The 18,392-nt window shown below is 44.6% G+C and overlaps 1 protein-coding gene across 3 annotated transcripts in view; it reads right to left on the bottom strand.

Moving 5' to 3' along the window:
• The window catches only part of LOC135920299 (ras guanyl-releasing protein 3-like), a 122,532-nt gene that overhangs the window by 68,838 nt on the left and 35,302 nt on the right, over window positions 1-18,392 (bottom strand). The window contains exons 2-4 of one of the 3 annotated variants that reach the window (XM_065454501.2): window positions 15,259-15,341; window positions 9,823-9,965; window positions 8,437-8,527 (exon numbers count right to left, since the gene is read on the bottom strand). The gene's annotated coding sequence lies outside the window, so the exon portion shown is untranslated. Of the gene's footprint in view, window positions 1-8,436; window positions 8,528-9,822; window positions 10,057-15,258; window positions 15,342-18,392 lie in introns of those variants that run through there. The other 2 variants (XM_065454500.1, XM_065454508.2) reach the window with 2 other exon arrangements.

The following is an 18,392-nucleotide window of genomic DNA, read 5'->3' as shown; positions in this document are numbered from 1 at the left end:
TAATGCGTTAGAGCCTCATGACGACAACCAATATGTCTGCCTGCATGTCAAAAAGAAGGGTGTGTCATTTACACTAATTGGAACCTACATATCCACAGCGGGTCTCTTTGACTGCAAAGGACTTAAGAAAATATTACTAATGACCAATTGCGCCTGTATTATCACAGGCGACTTTAACGCGCATCACCAGCTATGGGGAAGCACTAAAATTGACTCCAAAGGCAGGAGTCTTGCCTCCTTTGCTTCCTACCATGATATGTGCTGTGTGAATGATGGCAGCCCAACATTTCTGCGAGGCACGACCTATAGTAGCTGCTTGGACTTCAGTGTCGCGGCGCTTTGCCTCGAGCCTCCAATGGTTTACGGACATAGAAACACATGGAAGCGACCATAATCCAACATACATAAACGTTAGCGGAGTTTAGCAACGCTCCTCTACTGTGTTGCGTACAGGTTTAAGAAGCATATGGATGACCCATGTCGGGCGGCCTTTCACGCACTATCGAAGATGCAATCGCAGAAGCAATGAGAACGCCCATCTGCTCTCTTGCAAGGTCAGCAAGGCGAACAGACTTGGACATAGAACTGGAGAGGCTGCGTGCGGCACACCGACAGGCGGAAAGGTATCGGTGCACGACGTCCGTTTTGGATCTGAGGGCTTCACGACGCATGCAAAAGAAAGTCCAGCGTCGTATAAATAAATTGAAAGATGAGCGATGGAAAACTTTAAAAAGTTTTCCACGATGGAAAACTTTAAAAAGTTTTCCATCATTTAAATGTTTCAAAAGAAAGTTTTCTTGTCAGAACAAATATGCGCCGCATGAGGCTCCCTTGCCAAGCGCATCACCCCTTGAAGAAAGCCGAACACCAGCTCGGGGTAGACTTGTGCCCGTGCATTTGAACCCCGCTCGTGACCAGGGCCGCTATCTTGTACAGTCGCGATCTGAAGGTGATCGCGCGAGCACCGACCGGTGGGCTTTCCAAGCAGCATAGCGGCCGATTTCGGAACTGCGAAGTTAAAAATTGCGCGGCCTTATTCCCCTATTATGCTCTTCCAGGCTGCAACCATCACCCCCAAAACCAACTCGCCACATTTTTGTGTTTGTTTCCCTTTCATGTCAATGATCTGTGTGCGTCGCTTCCTCATGCATATTTTAGCTAACAATGACGCCTCTGCGCAAAAGCTCAAACCGCAATCGAAATGAATTCTAAGGTTGTGCCGTGAACGGTGACGGGAGTGACAGCTTTTCAGGGAACACCAAAAGAGAGAGAGGGGAGCTATCTGATGTTTCCCTCTCGGCCGACGGTGATGACGTAACGTGACGCTGCTCGCGACTGTACACGTTCGAAAAGCCGACGTTCGATTTCGCCTCGCGCGATTGTCCAGGCTGCGCCGATATCATGGCCTGGGCCAATCTAGTCCAATCGCGTGAGGCGAAATCGAACGTCGGCTTTTCGAACGTGTACAAGATAGCGGCCCTGAGCTCCGAGAGCCCTAAAGCCGTGGCAACAAGAACATACCTAAACAAACACATATTACGAATGCACTTTACAACGGTTTCATTCACACTGAAAGTTTGGAAAAGCCACAACAATTTAAAGCAAGCAGAAATAAAGGAAATAAGCTAGAACTGAGTGCGAACAAATGACATATGTTTCATTTGTTCAACAGTTGTGTCACTAAAAGAAAATATACTCTTTGGAAACGATTAAACAACTTACTCGATATTCATCAGCGGTCACCGATAGATGAAGTAGCATTAGCTGGTGAATCGGTGTCCGGATCAAAACTGGCGACAGCTTTTAGTGACTTCTTCGTAAGTACTGCAGAAATCAGTCAGCCAAATACGTCTCCTAATTTTATGGAACCAAATGTCAGTGAATGCGCATCTCTCATTCCTACTGTGAGTAGTGAAATCATAAATATGCTCCAACTACGGCGTAAAAGCTAATGCAGTCATGTCGATGGCCTACAGATACAAAAAAGCCAAATACATGTTAGACAACCCTCCCTCTGTTCTATTCGGAGCACATCATAAATCTCACATTTTGTTACAAGTGTCTTTCCAAGTGAACTTCAAATAGCAAAAGTTATATTTAAAGGTGGAGACAAAGATCAATGTTTCCAATTACGGGCCGGTATATACTCTTCCACTCTCTTTCTAAATGCATAGGAATACTGATCAGGCACGTACCCAGGATTTTTTTTCGGGGGGGGGCCCACCACCTCCACCACCACCATCATCATCATCATCATCATCATCATCATCATCATCATCATCATCATCCTAATTTCATCGCTCCACTTAGTGTTTTGTCGTCCTCGATTGCGTTTTCCTTCTCTTCGTACCCATTCTGTAACCCTAATGGTCCAACGGTTATCTAACCGGCGCATTACATGACCTGCCCAGCTACATTTTGTCCTCTTGATGTCAATTAGAATATCGTCTATACCCGTTCGCTCTCTGATCCAAACCGTTCTCTTTCTCTCTCTAAACGTTATGCTTAGCAATCTTCGCTCGATCGCTCTTTGCGCGGTCCTTAACTCATTCTCAAGTCTCTGCCCCATATGTCGGCACTGGCAAAATGCACTGATTGCACACCTTACTTTTCAATAATAATGGTAAGCTTCCAGTCAGGAGCTGGCAAAGTCTGCCGTATGTGATCCAACCTATTTTTATTCTTCTGTGAATTTCCTCCTCTTGATCAGGGTTCCCTGGGAATAATTGACCTATAGTAAACGTACTCCTTCACAGTCTTTAGTGGCCGAATGGCGATACTAATATCTTGTTCCTTTGCCCGGCTATTTATCATTATCGTCATCTTCTGCATAATAATATTCAACCCCACTCTTACACTCTCTCTGTTAAGGTCTCCGATCATTTGTTGTAACTTGTCTGCATTGTTGTTGAATAGAACAATGTCATCGGCAAACCGAAGGTTGCTGAGATATTTGCCGTCGATCTTTACTCCTAAGCCTTCCCAGTCTAATAGCTTGAATTCTTGTAAGCACGCAGTGAATAGCTTTGGAGAAATTGTGTCTCCATGTCTGACCCATTTCCCTATAGGTATCTCCCTGCTTTTCTTGTGTAGAATTAAGGTAGCTGTAGAACCTCTGTATATATTCTTACGCCAAGGACGAGCCAGTAAGACGAGAAACTATTTACAGATTATATTTACAACAACGGTTGCAGCGCTGACCAGTTAGATTCACAGCGCGAGCCCAGTTCGTTCTTCCTCCTCTTTTCTGGAGTGATGGCGCCCACGCACCTCGTTCAAACAAACAAATACCACACGCATGTAGCAATATTTTTCAAGCTTTTTACGTAAGCGTTCTGTAGTCCTTGATTACGTAGTGCCTCTAGACTGCTGGTATCTCTACTGAATCAAATGCATTTTCGAAATCTATATAAGCCACATAGAGAGGCTTATTGTACTCTGCAGATTTCGCGATAACCTGATTGATGACATGGATGTGATCCATTGTAAGGTATCTCTTCCTGAAGCCAGCCTGTTCCCTTGGTTGACAAAATCCAGTGTTGCCCTTATTCTATTGGAGATTATTTTGGTAAATATCTTATATAATACTGGGAGCAAGCTAATGGTCCTATAATTTTTCAATTCTTTAACGTCTCCTTTTTTGTGGATTAGTATAATGTCTGCATTCTTCCAGTTTTCTGGGACCCTTGCAGTCGATATACACTTAGTATAAAGAGCCGCCAGTTAAGCATTATTTCTCCTCCATCTTTGATAAAATGGACTGTTATTCCACCTTCTCCTCCCGCTCTTCATCGTTTCATGTCTTCCAACGCCCTTCTGACCTCATCGCTAGTTATGGGAGAGTTTCTGTATCCTGTTCATTACTGTTTCTAAGTGAGGTATCGTGACTACTGTGTATACAGTGTATACAGGTCAGCTTAGAATTTTTCCGCTGCTTTTACTGTATCTTCTAGATTGCTTATGATATTATCCCTCTTATCTTTTAGTGCATACATGATGGTTTGTCCTATGCCAGGTTTCTTTTTACTGATTTCAGGCTGCGTTCATTTTTTTACGGCTTCTTCAGTCTTTCACATGTTATAGTTTCGAATATCAGTTATTTTCGCCTTGTGGATCAGTTTTGACAGTTCCGCGAATTGCGTAACGCTGTGCGGCCGCCAGTCCCATACAACTGCGTAGAGCTCAGGACTCTGCGATTCTAGACGTACTGCGCTCACCGAGAAAGGTGCGAAAAACACCCACATAAGCACAGCAGAGAAGTGGCTACGTGAAGCGGTTCGACCGATAACTGCATAAGCGTCATTCAAAGCAAGTAATTATTCTCCACTTCCGGCGGCGTTTTCTCTACTTCCTTTTTAAATAAAAAGATGTTGATCCATAAATATTCTCATAAACAACGGTTAACATTTTTATTATTCGCTTTTCCTTGCAGTTTGGTTGTTGCATTGGCTCTCTCCCTTAGTAGATTGCTTAATTTCTCAACTCCTTGGGATTTTTGTTTCCGGTTTCCAATTTTGCACGAAAAGTGCTATACAATTAAGGAAAAACAGACGAGGTAACTGGCGACAGTCATCTTGCTTATGGGTTTAAGGGTTATTGCAGGGTTTCATGATGGACGCTCTTTCACATCATTTTATTTCCCACCTTATCTAACCCATATCACGTGTATATGGTTCCGGGCATCTGCCAGCGTCGCGGCGAGCCGTAACTCAAGGAAATAATGAAGCAAAGGAAAAAGTTGAACGCAATTGGTGTTTTCTCCGGCCGCAACTCGTTCCATGAGAGTACAGACCAGCTGAGTAACAGCCGCATCCCTCTCCTGGTCCCAGGATCAGCCTAAACAAAGAAGGTTGAACTAACAAAAGCAACAGCTATGCGCGTGACGGTTGAATAGATGGTGACAACTGAGCGCATCTCGAGTTAATCGCGCGGGTGCGGAATCTATGAGAAAACTGTCCTTCACATTACAAGAGATGCCGATAACTACCGCCATCTAAAAGGAGTGAAAAAGGCAGTATAAGGCTGACCGATGAACAGCTGCCAAGCCTCAACATTAATCTGGCGGCGCTTTAGGAATGTGTGAGGAGTGGTGGCGTGGGTGGGGAGGGGGGGTATGCCACTTGATTTCGGGGGGGGCCCGGGCCCCCCCGGGCCCCCCCCTGGGTACGTGCCTGATACTGATACATAGTCGTATGACTACGTTTATTAAAATACGTAATATAATCACACATTCATAGCATGGCTTTACTGAAGATAAATCAGCTAAAACGGCGTTGTAGGTTTAAAAAGAAATAGTTTTAGACTCGTCTGAAAGGTAGTTATGCGCACTCACTGTATTTATAGATTTCTCAAAAGCGTTTGATAGGATTAATCGAAAACTTATACTTAAAAGTCTGGAACATTATGATATCCGAGGTTGCTCCTTAAATCTCATATCCTACCTTGAACACCGCCAGCTACAACTTACAGTAATTTTCATTCAGATATTATAGCTATCACTTCGAGGCATCATACTTGGTCATTTACTGTTTAACCTTTACATTATAGACATAGTTGAAATTGATTATTGTTACTGATGCCGACGATGCTAGTATATTTTACTGCACCTAAAATTACAGATACATGCAAACAAAATACTACACCAATTACGTTCCTGGAGCTTGTCAACTTTGTTAACGACTACCATAGAGAAAACTAAGGCTGCAGTATTCAGATTGAAAAACAAGATACCGAGCTATCTTGCCTTATTCTCGGTTCTACTAAACTGAACTTGTACCATCAATGGTCTCGGTGTGATTTTCCATGAAAATATGTCGTGAGACTACCACATAACCAATTTTCTTTGAAAACTTTCGAAGTTCACAGAAATAATGCGCAATTTCCTTTTCATTTTAATTCATTCTAACGTTTTTCTTGGTGACTTTACCAAAGCTTTTCCCTATCGGGTATGTTTCAAACCTCGTTCCTGGGCTGATCCAGGAGGTAGTGCACAGCCGCGCCGATAAAACTACATCGTTTTCAGGTATGAGCTCATTTATTGTTTCGCACTTTTAATTAAATGTTAGAAGATTTCAGATTAAAGGTAAGTGCTGTCGGTGTTTTGTTTCATGACATCTGTTTGTAGGCTGGAATCCTAAAAATTTTGAGGAATAACTTTGTCAAGAATGTAAAACAAGATATGAGCAACTTCTGTGATATAATCACGGCTGGGTCAGCTGGTATACCCCCCAGGTAATACGGGAATTCCGTCGCGAGCGCCAGTTTCTCCCCTGGTGCTTGGTAGGCCAAACTCGCAAGATAAAAAACAAAGAAAAAATCAAGCATGCTCCAATCGCAACGGTTTTGTCGATGCGCGAGGGGGAAACGCCACTCCGCGTGTAGTCTGCTATTTGCGCTCAATGAGCAGACGACTTTCTCTGCAGGCGCCAAAGGAACGCAACACCACCTGCACTTATTTCTTCAGATTGTTTTGCTCTTGCAGGTCTTGTTTTCGACACCTTTCAGCTTTTAATTTTCTTTTCGTACTCACAGCATATAGCATCTGTGTGAAAAGTTATCTTTTTTCAGTTCAAGTTGTGCGAGTCAGCATGCCATGACACACGGCTATCTTGTTTCAGTAATGCATGAGGCAGTACAATATTAGCAACCTATCGCACAGCGAGGCATTCTATACGCAACACAATAACGTAGAGCTGGGCATCTCATTATTCAGTACAAATGGACGCATTCTGTACTACGATCATGCATACATAAGGCAGCTGCCTACAATTTCTCATGGACAAAGTTTCTACATAGGACATGTTTGCTTGCTGTGCACCACACAACTCTACCAAATCAACATTTGTCGCAGCAGTTATTTGTGAATAATAAGAAGATTATCAAGAGCACCAAATACACATTTTTCGCATACCAGTAAGAACAACTTCCGTTTTTATTCCATACAACCCGTATACTTGCTTGTCCAAAAACCATGCTATTGCTAGTCAACTTTCTGCATACCTTTCCTGGTGCTAATGTGCCAATATATATTAAGCAAATTATATTGAAAACGTCTATAGTTTTTTTTTCATATGTGGTTTTTTTGCGATACAATATGTAAGACCACTAAAGGTTCATTCAGATCTGTAACATTGCGAACAAGGTATCATTACGAAATTCCTCACGAGCACATTGCAGATGTTTCATAAAATTTCTAATTCAATTCGTTTCTTCTATCGTCATCTACACATAAATGGAACATTTCCAAGACAATAACAACAAATAGCGCCAAGTTTTTTTTGTCGAGAAACGGTAAATGCAGGAGAAGCATGTGTCAATCAAGGACAGAGTGATGCACAAAGGTGTTATTGAACGCGTACGTAGCTTCGGGACATGGAGAAATATTTTTTTAAAGCAACGCAAGTCGGCTGCATTCAATGCGTTAGGGCAACCTGCTCAGAAAAAATCTTTTTGGGGTGGCTTTCAAGACCTTATTCTAATACGCTGAATGTGCGTTATGTACTTCCTTTAACAGATCCCATAGGCTCAGTTTCGTGCGACCTGCTTGAAGCATAGGACAGGAGTCAGAACATTGGCTGGAGGTCATCTGTCATGAGAATTTCGATGTCGACATAATAAGGAGGTGAAAGTACTTTAAGTTTTCTAGAACACTCGTTTTTGGCACAGCATGCTTTGTGTGTTTATTAACAATTATTCATGGCTTTCCCGAAACGAGCCCCCGTCCCACTTTTGCCTTATTAATGAGACCACTTAAGTCAAGAGTGTCGACCAACATTAGTGCTTGCGCAACATTGCTGAAGTAAGCTGAGGAAGATTCTAGCATCCCAAGATTCATTTATGGCAGCTAGGTAATAATCTTTAAAGAGGAAGGCAAAAGTGTGGGAGCAATAATTGTCTTCGCAGAGAATATGCTGCACCATGTTTACGCACATATTGAAAAATGCCGAAGTATTTTGTAAAGGTATAGCTGATCAGGAGTCCACCCTAAGATCTGAATTACAAATCTGAATTATCTGAATTACAAAAAGAATCAAATATCAGTAAGAAAATATTTTCTCATTTTCAAGCTTCTGGAGCTTTCTTCTTGCAGCGGACTTTCTCTCACGCTGTTTTTCGAGATCCAGGTTGATGTCATATAAAGCGATGCAAAGCAGAACTGCTGCAGCAGGTCTATGCGACATTTATTAGAGCAAAACATTTCTTATAGTAGACTGCTGTTTAGCTTATCTTTCAGTGCAGTGGACACACCGCACAACAGCGCGACCACATCAACGTGCTCCAGAAAACATATCTCCATGACCTGTTCTTCCTCTTGCGATAATGGAGTGTCACCTGGCTCTGCTAGAGTTGGTAGAACTCTGGGCTCACATGATACACCAACTCCTCTAGTGCTTGCCCCGTGGTAATGTTCCGGCAGCTCTTCCGCTGACGCGATACCTTTGTGTGTCATTCCTCAGTCGGTTGATGACGCCTGCAATCTCTGGCGAGTATATTTTCCGCTTTGGGCCTCGCTGCGGTGCTGTAGATACTGTAAAGACAGATACATCATCAGAACATCTTGTTAGGCTAGTTGACAATTTTTGGGCAAGTTGCACTTTGTGTAAAGGAACACTACACACCGGCACACAGGACAAGCGCAGCGTCCTATCTACGTTTGAGTATCATGTTCCACTGTAAAGCGAATTATATTGGCAATAAATGCTTGTCATATGACATCGTTTAACATTAATGGAAACACGATATGAAAATTCCGATCATTACAAAATTTCTACTGCATGTGACAAAACCCAGACCTGTTTCAATCTATCCGGGTCAATTCTGATTATATTTGGTTGCAGTACTTCAATAGAAATATGCCTCCAAAATTTAATAAGCAAAGTTCCGAGTTTTAGTATTGCTATATATTCATGCAACATGTTAAGCACTGCTGGTTCCTCAATAGCTCGTTAATTATGCTAGGCATTAGAGGTCACGTTTTTAGAGCTATAGTTGGTATGATGGACGAAAATTTTTTATTCGTCTTGTCAAAGATTAGATAATTGAGCGTTTCATTTGGCTTCATTTTTTTCTGCAAAATACCGATATAAGGCAAACTAACTTCCGATAGTTTAGAGTTGCTGGGCAACTGAGCATTGGAAGTTCTGCTCCGAAAGAAGTTCTGCTATAAAGAGGAAAACTTTGGGAGAACACGGCAGCGCGCGGCAAGAACTGTCTTCGCCGTGTCGTATGCTGTAGCGCCGAGCGAGACGCGACTTTTTACGAACGCGAATTCGCTCATTGTCAGCGAAAACTGTTCGGCTTTTCAGTTTAGCCTGTAATCGGGATCATCGCGCACCGCAGCCGAGCAAGCGATGGAGAGAAACTGACAAGCACGCGGTTTCTGGGCGCACGCGGAGCGAATTTCGCTGCGCACCGCCACATGGCATCCGGCACCGTAGCAAACAACCTGGAAGAGACAGCGCTCGCCATGCTCATGACACTTGCGCCGTGCCTTGTCGAGTGGTTTCTCTACGAAAATAATGAGCTACAGAAGCACAGATTCGCAGACACTGATAACTTCTTTTCCTTACATTCATAAGCATAAGCTAGCATCATAGCATCTAAGCTAGCATCATAAGCGCATAAGCTAGCATCAATCGGCCCATGTGCAACTGTCAACAAGTGGCTTCAGTTTCTTGCAACACCGCAGAAAAACACGCCGCGCCGAAGCAAAAAAGATATTCCCTTGCAAACAACCGCGGGAGATTTTAATTTCGTCCTGTAGCTGCTTTTATGGGGATAGCGTATTTTTCTTCATAGCGACTGCAGGAAAAGTGAGCTTACCTCTCGTCCGCTGGGAAACGGAAAAATTTCGCCCTGCTGTTCCACCCCGAGCCGCGACACCACATAGCCGCGCAACACGCCTTGTGCTCTTCCCTCAGTTTTTCCGACGTTGCCGGGACGTTCGCAGGCACGGAAATTTCTAACTGCACAGCACACGAAAAAAACGTGCACGTGCACAGAAAGCGGCAGGAGCAGACGAACAGAATGGCAGCCGAAGCGATAAGAGCAACAGCGCCGCCCGCTGGTGCAACAAGTGAAGCGACTAAATAAAGATACAGGACGCCGAAAAAGAAAACAGCCAAAGACACATTTTATTTCTGCACACGATTGCAACACTTTACCTAGTTGCTATGTAGGTTGAAGAGATAGAGCCACATATGCAAAAGTTACTGAATTTTCCTTTGGCTACTACCAGTGTCAAGGAGACGCTTTATTGGCAATAGCGAAACTATATCCACTGCCCACGCACTGATAGAATGGCGTGGCAATATATAACCCGCATATACCGCATGGCATATAGCAAACATGTACCTAAATATTTACGGAACTTCACGGCGACGCCGACGATGGCAGCAAAATTCGGCTGGAGTGAAGGACAGGAAACAAAGTTGCTGATACTCCCAGAAACAGGTATGGCTTCTGCATTCGTAAAAGTCGAGGTATTCGCCAGCGCAAGAGTGTCACGGTCAGAAACGCTCCACGAGTCCGGGGAAAACATATCAGCACAGACACCGCCGTAACTCGCGACGGGCTGCATTAGCGAATGCGATCGCGTCTACGGGCCCGATATGCGCTGCGCCGTCACGACACGAGCGGAACGCCGTCACGTGGCGCTGTCGATGTCAATAAGCGGGAAGCGGTGCCGTGCTGCGCAGCGAAGCCGAAAGCATGCAACTGCAGCAACGGGCATGTTTTTGTTTGTCGATGCCTGCGCCCGGGGAAAAAAAGAAAACGCTAACGTGGCACGCACTGTAGTAGCGTGCAGCGTGGTGAAAACTACAAGGCGTTCTTACGTTGTCGTAAACTACGCGCAACATGTGATGCATGTTTACCACCACTTAAACACAGATTAAATCCCCATTGGCAAATCAGTTTCACGGAAATCCGCAAGGCGGAGGAATATTCGGCAAAGTGAAACGAATATGATCGAGCGCAAAGCAGCCCGTACATACATAACGAAAAAAGGTTTACTTATTTCAACACGCCTCACAGGCCCCATATGAGGAGCATTGAGTAAGGGGAGCATCACTGCAAGAAAGTTGTACACGAGGATACCGCTAAGATGACCAGAAGTAATCGATGCAAAACTGGGTTACAAATTCAGAGCCGCGGTGGTAAATAAACATCTCACAAATGCTTAACTGTTTTTCAACAGAGAATTCGCCGTCACGGAACATTTCTTTTTAAGTCCGTGGATCAAACCCGGCACAAACGCCCCTCCTTCTTGCGTTTGTGCCGGGTTTGCGCAGGGCGGTCGCTTTGCCGTCGGTTAACCAGGAGGCTACGTAGGGCGAGGCCGAAATACACTTCTGCCGACTTCCTCACAATTGATTTGCCATATTCTGTTTCCTTGCGCTTCGAGTTGTCGATTCATTTGGCCTTGCAGTGATATATGCTAGCTTCCTGGTCAGCTCAGATGGTAAAACGACCACCCAGGAGAGGCGTTCGACCCGTTTGCTATCCATGGAACAATAATTTTTCTTCTACTGCGAAGCCATTATTCTGGGACACCCGTATGGAATAGGTCGAAATATTCCTTTTCACAATCATCCATTTCACTCTAAGAATTCTAGGCGCCATTAGATAAAGGCGAGGTACATATACATAACAGTTACTCATAAACAAGCTAGTAGGCGCTTACCAACAAATAGAAAATAAGCTCGCCAGAGTTTCAACATTCATCATTTGCTACTCATCTGCAGCTATTGTGCATTGTGTCGACGTGAAACGTATACATCGCCCTGACTGCGATTCGCCGGATAGCGGCCCCACCGTATCAGTGATGTATATCGACCAGTGTGCTCTACGATAAGAAGCTGTCGTGTGTCATTATTGTTTAAAGCACTCATGACCTGGACGAAACTGCAACAATGCAGCGAGTCAGTGCAGAGCTCATCAATGTAGCATTCGGTGATCGCTCTTGTCATAAGTAATCTTGTCGTCAGCAAGAATGTAAGTGCGGTATACATTACTGACAAACGTGACCGATTATGGCGCATCCTTTGTTTCCAGCTTCACAACTTGGTCATTGCGAGGCATATTTTTTTACTTCGTATCGAGTGTGCATGCGTTCGGACTTTGTTTTATTAATTTTAAAATCTCACTCTTATAAAGGTGATGGTTCGAGCTAGTTGGTTTGTCCTCGTTTTTCTGTGTTCCTTGTTCCGCTTCGCGCTGCAACACACAGCCTCACTCATAGGTGTGACATCACATCATCCACCACTTGATTCGTGTTAATTATGCCTATGTTATTTAGCATTTATTTACCCACGTAATTTTTGTCAGTCAGGCCTTATATAAGTGAAAGTATAGCAGGAACACGTGCTTCGAACCTCCGCACGTGATCGTTTAGTTAAATATCTCTTAAACTGTCTAAATTATAGGTTGCATTCACATCCCGTGGAAAGAGGGAATATTGCTCTATCGGCGCAGATGGAAAGAATTTAGCGCCGGTACTTTTCGTGTGCCTTTTCGTCGTGACGTCAGCGCGGTTTCGTACATGTGGTGAGTGGTACACCGCGGAGAGACACAGTGCGCGGCGGCCTTGGCTGGCGCTCCGATCGGCCCGCTCGAACTCCCGACTCCACGACGCTGCACCATTCTGGCGGGAGAACGCGTGTATAGTGTAGCCCAGCGTCGCAATAGGTGGTGATATCGATTGGGGCTCCCGGGCCCACTCTGCGCTCCGCTTTGCTATTTCCAACTTCTTCGGGGCTAAAAATAGCACCTTGCCCAGTCGCGAGGGGTTATTTCGGTGTCGCAACAAGCGTGGCCGCGGCAACGTCTGCGAGAGGACGCTGCAAGCGCTCGGTGCCACTAAACATGATTGGCTATTGCGATGCGTCGGCTCGCTGTGAGAAGCGGGCAGCCGACCAGAAACGCAGCCCTGGTCGCTTAGCTGCCACGGTGCGGTGGCGTGCCTGTGCGTGCGTGCGTGTGTCTGCGCGCCTGTTTAGAAAGAGAGAGAGGGAGACCCGCTATACCGCGTATGACGTCGGCCTAGTGACGGGAAAAAAGGTACCGGTACCGTAGGTACCGGAAAGGAGGTATTCGTACGGGAAAGGAGGTACCAGGTTCCAATCACAACGGCGGAAACCGTTCAGCATTTATAATGAGCAAAGACGCCCTCAGCTCAAGTGCTATCATTCATGCAGCAAGTTCGCACTTTATAGGGAGGAGGAAGTAACATTTGTTAGTTCTGACGGAAACTACGAAAACCTTCAGGCATTCTTCGAGGATTGTAGCAGCAGAACTTATGGAACACGGACACAGAAAGAACGAATGGACGTGGGCGCAACCCGTTTGACTTCAGCCATTGTCTCTGGATTGTCATTCTTCTACTGCGATCGTGCAGGAACGTTGGTCATTATGGGACCATAGAGAAACGACCGGTATTTGGGGATTGCGAGGAAAACCGCTCGGATGGCAATGCGGAAGCGTTTTAGTCACGTGACCATATAAGTATGTTCACATTTTTTTCGCCAAGAGTTGTGCGACGAAAGTATAGTCTCAGTAGGCACCGCTGTCCACTGATCGCTTTCCTCACTCTATCTTAGAGAAGGATCACTGCTCTGGAGTATGACGTCACTGCTCAAAGTACATAAGCCTTGAGTATCGAAGCATTGCGATAGAGTTTTGTACAACCACTATTAAGTATCAACTATGTGTGCACACTCCCGTGTGCGCAAAGCTTTCGGTATCCTTTTGCCAGCATACCTGATTAGCTTAAACTCTCTGCTGTTTCTTCCTTCTTTTTCTACCTCACACTCTCTGCTCACTATATGAAGCTATATGGTTGGTACTGTGTACAAGGAGCAGACACACATGCAGCAATGTTTGTCCACGTTTGTGTTTTCGTCACTCGTACACCATCCGGCTTAACTAACTTTAGAAATCAGGGCAACTGGGCATCACGTCACATGTGTGTACCGACAACCCTTTCGAACAAATGAGGACAAGCTGACCAAAGCGCTTATCGCGTTCACGCTTTAGTTGCACCAATGCTTTGCAATAAAGAAATTGCAGGACGCTGAAGCTTCGCCTTTAAGAGTGGAACGCGGTAGCATTGAAAGATCCCTGACTGCTTCTCACGCTTCCCTGCAACTGCAGCTTATATGTAACCGTAATGTTTACCGGCAAACGCTGTCGGCGAACGTTATTCACGAAGGCGAGCTTTCTGGTGGAAACGTGGCCTCATGCGTGGACCGCGAATGCGTATTACGAATTCGCGGAGGCAAGCGCCATCCGGGTGGTGGTGTTACAAGGAAGCGAGCACGGCGCATCACTCTATGGATGGTAGAAATGCTGGAAAAAGGGTTAATGTTTCAGTTTCCGCGTGACAAAATTATATTTTCTCCTATATTCAAATTACAATCCAACGCTATCATGCCTGTAGGTTGTGTGTAATCGTACTTTACGATTTATTGGCGCATTTTACTTTCAAAAATTCAGTTCGTTCAGTAACGTCTTTGCGCTACACGGAGGGCGTGTTTGGGTATGCGTGGTGGTGGTGAAAGCTTATCGGCAGTAAAATTCCTGAGGAGAGACTCCGGAGGAGTGTGCGTGGTTCGGAATTATTTTTTCTCTCAATGATGACCGACACTAGACGCGGGTCGCTGGACACCGATGCCATATCTTCTGCGGCACGGGGCTCTACGCTTTCGCGTTAAGACATCGAAGTTGTGCGACCAGTGACATTGCAGGCATATAATTGCCGACAAAAGTTACTGGAAGGACGTCTTACGCTGTAATCGTTCAGCTACAACGGGAATATTATGGGTAGTACATGAATTTGAATGTTAGCCGTGCTTGTGGCTTCAGGCATTCTTGAGACGTTATTTGTCTAAATTTACGAGCAATCACTTTCCTAAATGTATCAAGGCTATAAGTATTTGCGCAGATGCATAATCAGTACGAATTGCTGCATTTACAAGCAATACTTTGTTGAAAATGATCAATTTGAATAGTGACAAGGCCGTTTGAAGCCGGAAGAACGAAGTTTGAGCAAATCCATGTATTTTACCCCTCATTCCCGTGCTGGCTGAACTGCCATATATATAGTTAAAGCTCCCTGTAGACACTTACGCCACAGTTCCCGCTATAGAGTAATTTTTGTAGAAAACACTCCAGGCCTGCCGGTGCCTTGTCCCCGTCACATTGGAGGCCGTTCCCCTTAGCGCGATGTCAGGCCTGAGAACATTCGGATGTCGTGCTTACCTCTTGTGAAGCCGCGCGCCGCCTCTCTCGTCCTGATCAACAACGCCACGGACACTGCAATGTTTCTCCTGTCCCGCCTTGCACTGGAAAGCAAAAAAAAAACAACGAAAATTATAACGCGTGGTCGACGTGACGCATTTTCATGCCTATGCGTCAGCGTGACTTTGTTGCATGGCCAGACTTAGCGGGAACGTTTTCACACCGCTCTTCTAGGAAAGCGGGTGGTAACCGGACTCCCGCAGTATTTCACGCCGTGTTACAAGTGCCGTGCTGCGTGGGGAAAGTTCAACGTTAGCGTGACCTGCGAGAAAACTTCTCAAATGACTGCAAAGTTGTATTCCATGAATAGGACCACTTCACAGAAATATCTGAAAGCATTTAGAGTTATTCTATGTTCAAATGAAACAATGAGGTAGATATTTTCTGCGAAATAAACAATTATTTGATATATGTTGTCTGTCAGCATCTTACGCTTCTGAAAGCGCCCAATGTACACAAGCATCTTAGAAGAGTACTGATATCTATTTTCCAAGTTGTAAATACATTAGCACAATATTCTATCACGCAAGAGGATTGTACTTAACAAATATGAAGGTTGTGAAACTATAATTTCACGTCAACGTTAGACTCGAGATGTCTGAACTGGCATCATCGAAATTGCGACGTCATGACACAAAGCTAAATTTGCTGACGTCGTGTAGCAGTAAGGTTGTGTATGATGATGTCGCTCATAGAAGAAAGAAATAACAGTGCTGCGCGCGTTTATTTTGGCTGCGTTCTCGTGCGGCACCCGGCGATAGCAGGAACAGCTAGCGAGCCCTGACCTTGTGAAGTATCACTTGTCGGATAAAACTGAAACAGGGGTCCAATTCACAAAGTTTTTCGCTTGCAGGTGCTCTTTTCCATCGCTGAGGATATGTCGAGCAACAGGACTGGTTGCATAGAGTTTCTACATAAATACCCTAGAGGTAAATGTGGCGCTAGTGTCTGTGTCTACGGGGGTTCTTCTGAGCGTTGCCTCAACCTACATGGGAAGGATGGGAAGTACAGGCTTCGGATTGACTTCGATCTTTAGACTAGGGGTGTTTGCTTGCGGCGCAGTAAACGAAGCTCTACTCAGATATTATCGCATAAAATCTAATTTTATTTCTGCAGTATCTTATATAATGCACAACACGTTACATGAATTTTGTATGACTTTGAGATTGAAGCACGGTTTACTATGGTTTTCACCAGGACACACCAGGGTATGCATTCTTGTGCAATTGTGTTCCCGATTTAACGCCAGAGAATAATTATTTATTTATTTTTACAACAGCAATAACCACCCTGCATGTACTCATATAAAGATAATCATCAAGTACTTACGGAAATAAAAAAAAATTGTATTGTGAGAAAGTGTTGCACCCTTGAGAGGAATGCTACAAGTGTCGTCTGCTACGACGCCTGCTCGCTGAGAACGCGAGACTTTTCTCGCAAACGACAGGCACTTGCGAACTCTCTAGCTCTTCCGAAAGGCTGCGTCGGCTGTCACGATTGCTGAACGTCTTCAAGTACTTGTAAGCACATCTTCTGGACTGCTATCAGGGATGCTTGACGCTTCCTACGAGTATGCTTCATTTTAATTCATGTTGGCGTACCGCTTCCGAAGCATTACGGCGTGGCTTTGCACTTACCCATTTTGCGACACTACACTACAACCAAGAAGCATCAGCATTTCCTGCCACAAGTAAGTGTGTATTCTCAAGTCCTAAAACATGCATTTCAATGAGCACATCAATGAGCAATGCGTAATGAAGCCCTCAATAAAATTTGATTGTCAAGCCACTAGAAGTACAACTGTCTATGTCTTGTATCAGTAGTGCCCTCTTTTTCTATTCACAAATTTCATAAAGCACGTGCGTAGCGCTACAGCGCCAACCTAACACACTTAACAAACCAATGTCCAAACAGTCAAAATATGTTCTTTCAATCGAGGGAATTCTCCTACGCTACACCATTCTGCAAGTGGCGCATAATCTGTTTCCTCAACTCGAATACGCGTCGGTCGTCTAGAATAGTCGAGATCCAACAGTGACATCATAGATCGAGCACAGAAAAAGTTTCTAAGCATATATCACTACCGCTTTGCTAGCACGGACACCGGACCTTGACGTAGCACTCTTGGATTGTTGTCATTGCCCTTAATTCGCTACCGGCGTAATTGCGCTGACATTCCGTTTTTTTTTTTTTTCAGAGTGCTTCACGGTATCCTCACCTGCCCCGAACTCCCGAATTGTATCATGTTTCGTATTCCGCGCGAGATCACCATAGAACATAAACCTTTCCATGTTTCTGCCTATTATCACGAACACTCAACCGTCCACAAAGTACTGGCCGGGTGTTTAAACGCTTATTTTCATGATCTCGGTATTTTTCATAACTCGCTGTCATTGTTCTTTTTCGAGGAAGGAAGGAAGGAAATCAACTTTATTCAGGGCCTGCAGGCCACGAGAGCTTTGGGCTCTCATGGAGTGGGCGTCTCCCACGACGGAACCGGGAGGTTGAGTTTCCTGGCGGCGTCGTGGACCTGCTGGACGGCCCAGAGTTGGAGAGCGAGTTCTTCACTCCGGATTGCCTCTTCAAACTTGCGCTTGTTTTTTCGAGCTTTGCGTTGTTGTGTCGTAGTTTCACATATCGTTCAATTTCCCTTCTCCTCCTTTTTTTTATTCACATTGTGCCTGTTGTGCGTACTCTTCTTTTCATGATTGTTCTTTTTTATTCATTGTTTTTGTATCTATGTTCTCATGCTATCTTTTCTTCTTTCTTAGTTAGTGCGTGTGCCAGCACTCAGACCTCGTGGTTGTTCCTGGGCACGGGAAATAAATAAATGATTGATTGATTATTATACGCACAACACGATCAGAATCAGAATCGGGTTTTTTTGTGATTATTAGGAAGGTTACAAGATGTCCATATACAGAAGGAGGGCCCAGAGTCAAAGACTGCAATTGGACCTCCTTTACAAACTAAACGTTATAAAACACAGATTATAGCAGCTTCAACAAATCGTTAACATGGAAGAATTACAGGTTTTAGTACGAATAGCATGACTGAAGAATTAAATGTGCATAAATAATTCATATAAAAAAGCA

The sequence above is a fragment of the Dermacentor albipictus genome, chromosome 10, assembly GCF_038994185.2.
Source record: "Dermacentor albipictus isolate Rhodes 1998 colony chromosome 10, USDA_Dalb.pri_finalv2, whole genome shotgun sequence".
NCBI lineage: Eukaryota > Metazoa > Arthropoda > Arachnida > Ixodida > Ixodidae > Dermacentor > Dermacentor albipictus.
This window is presented reverse-complemented; position numbering and strand designations above follow the sequence as displayed.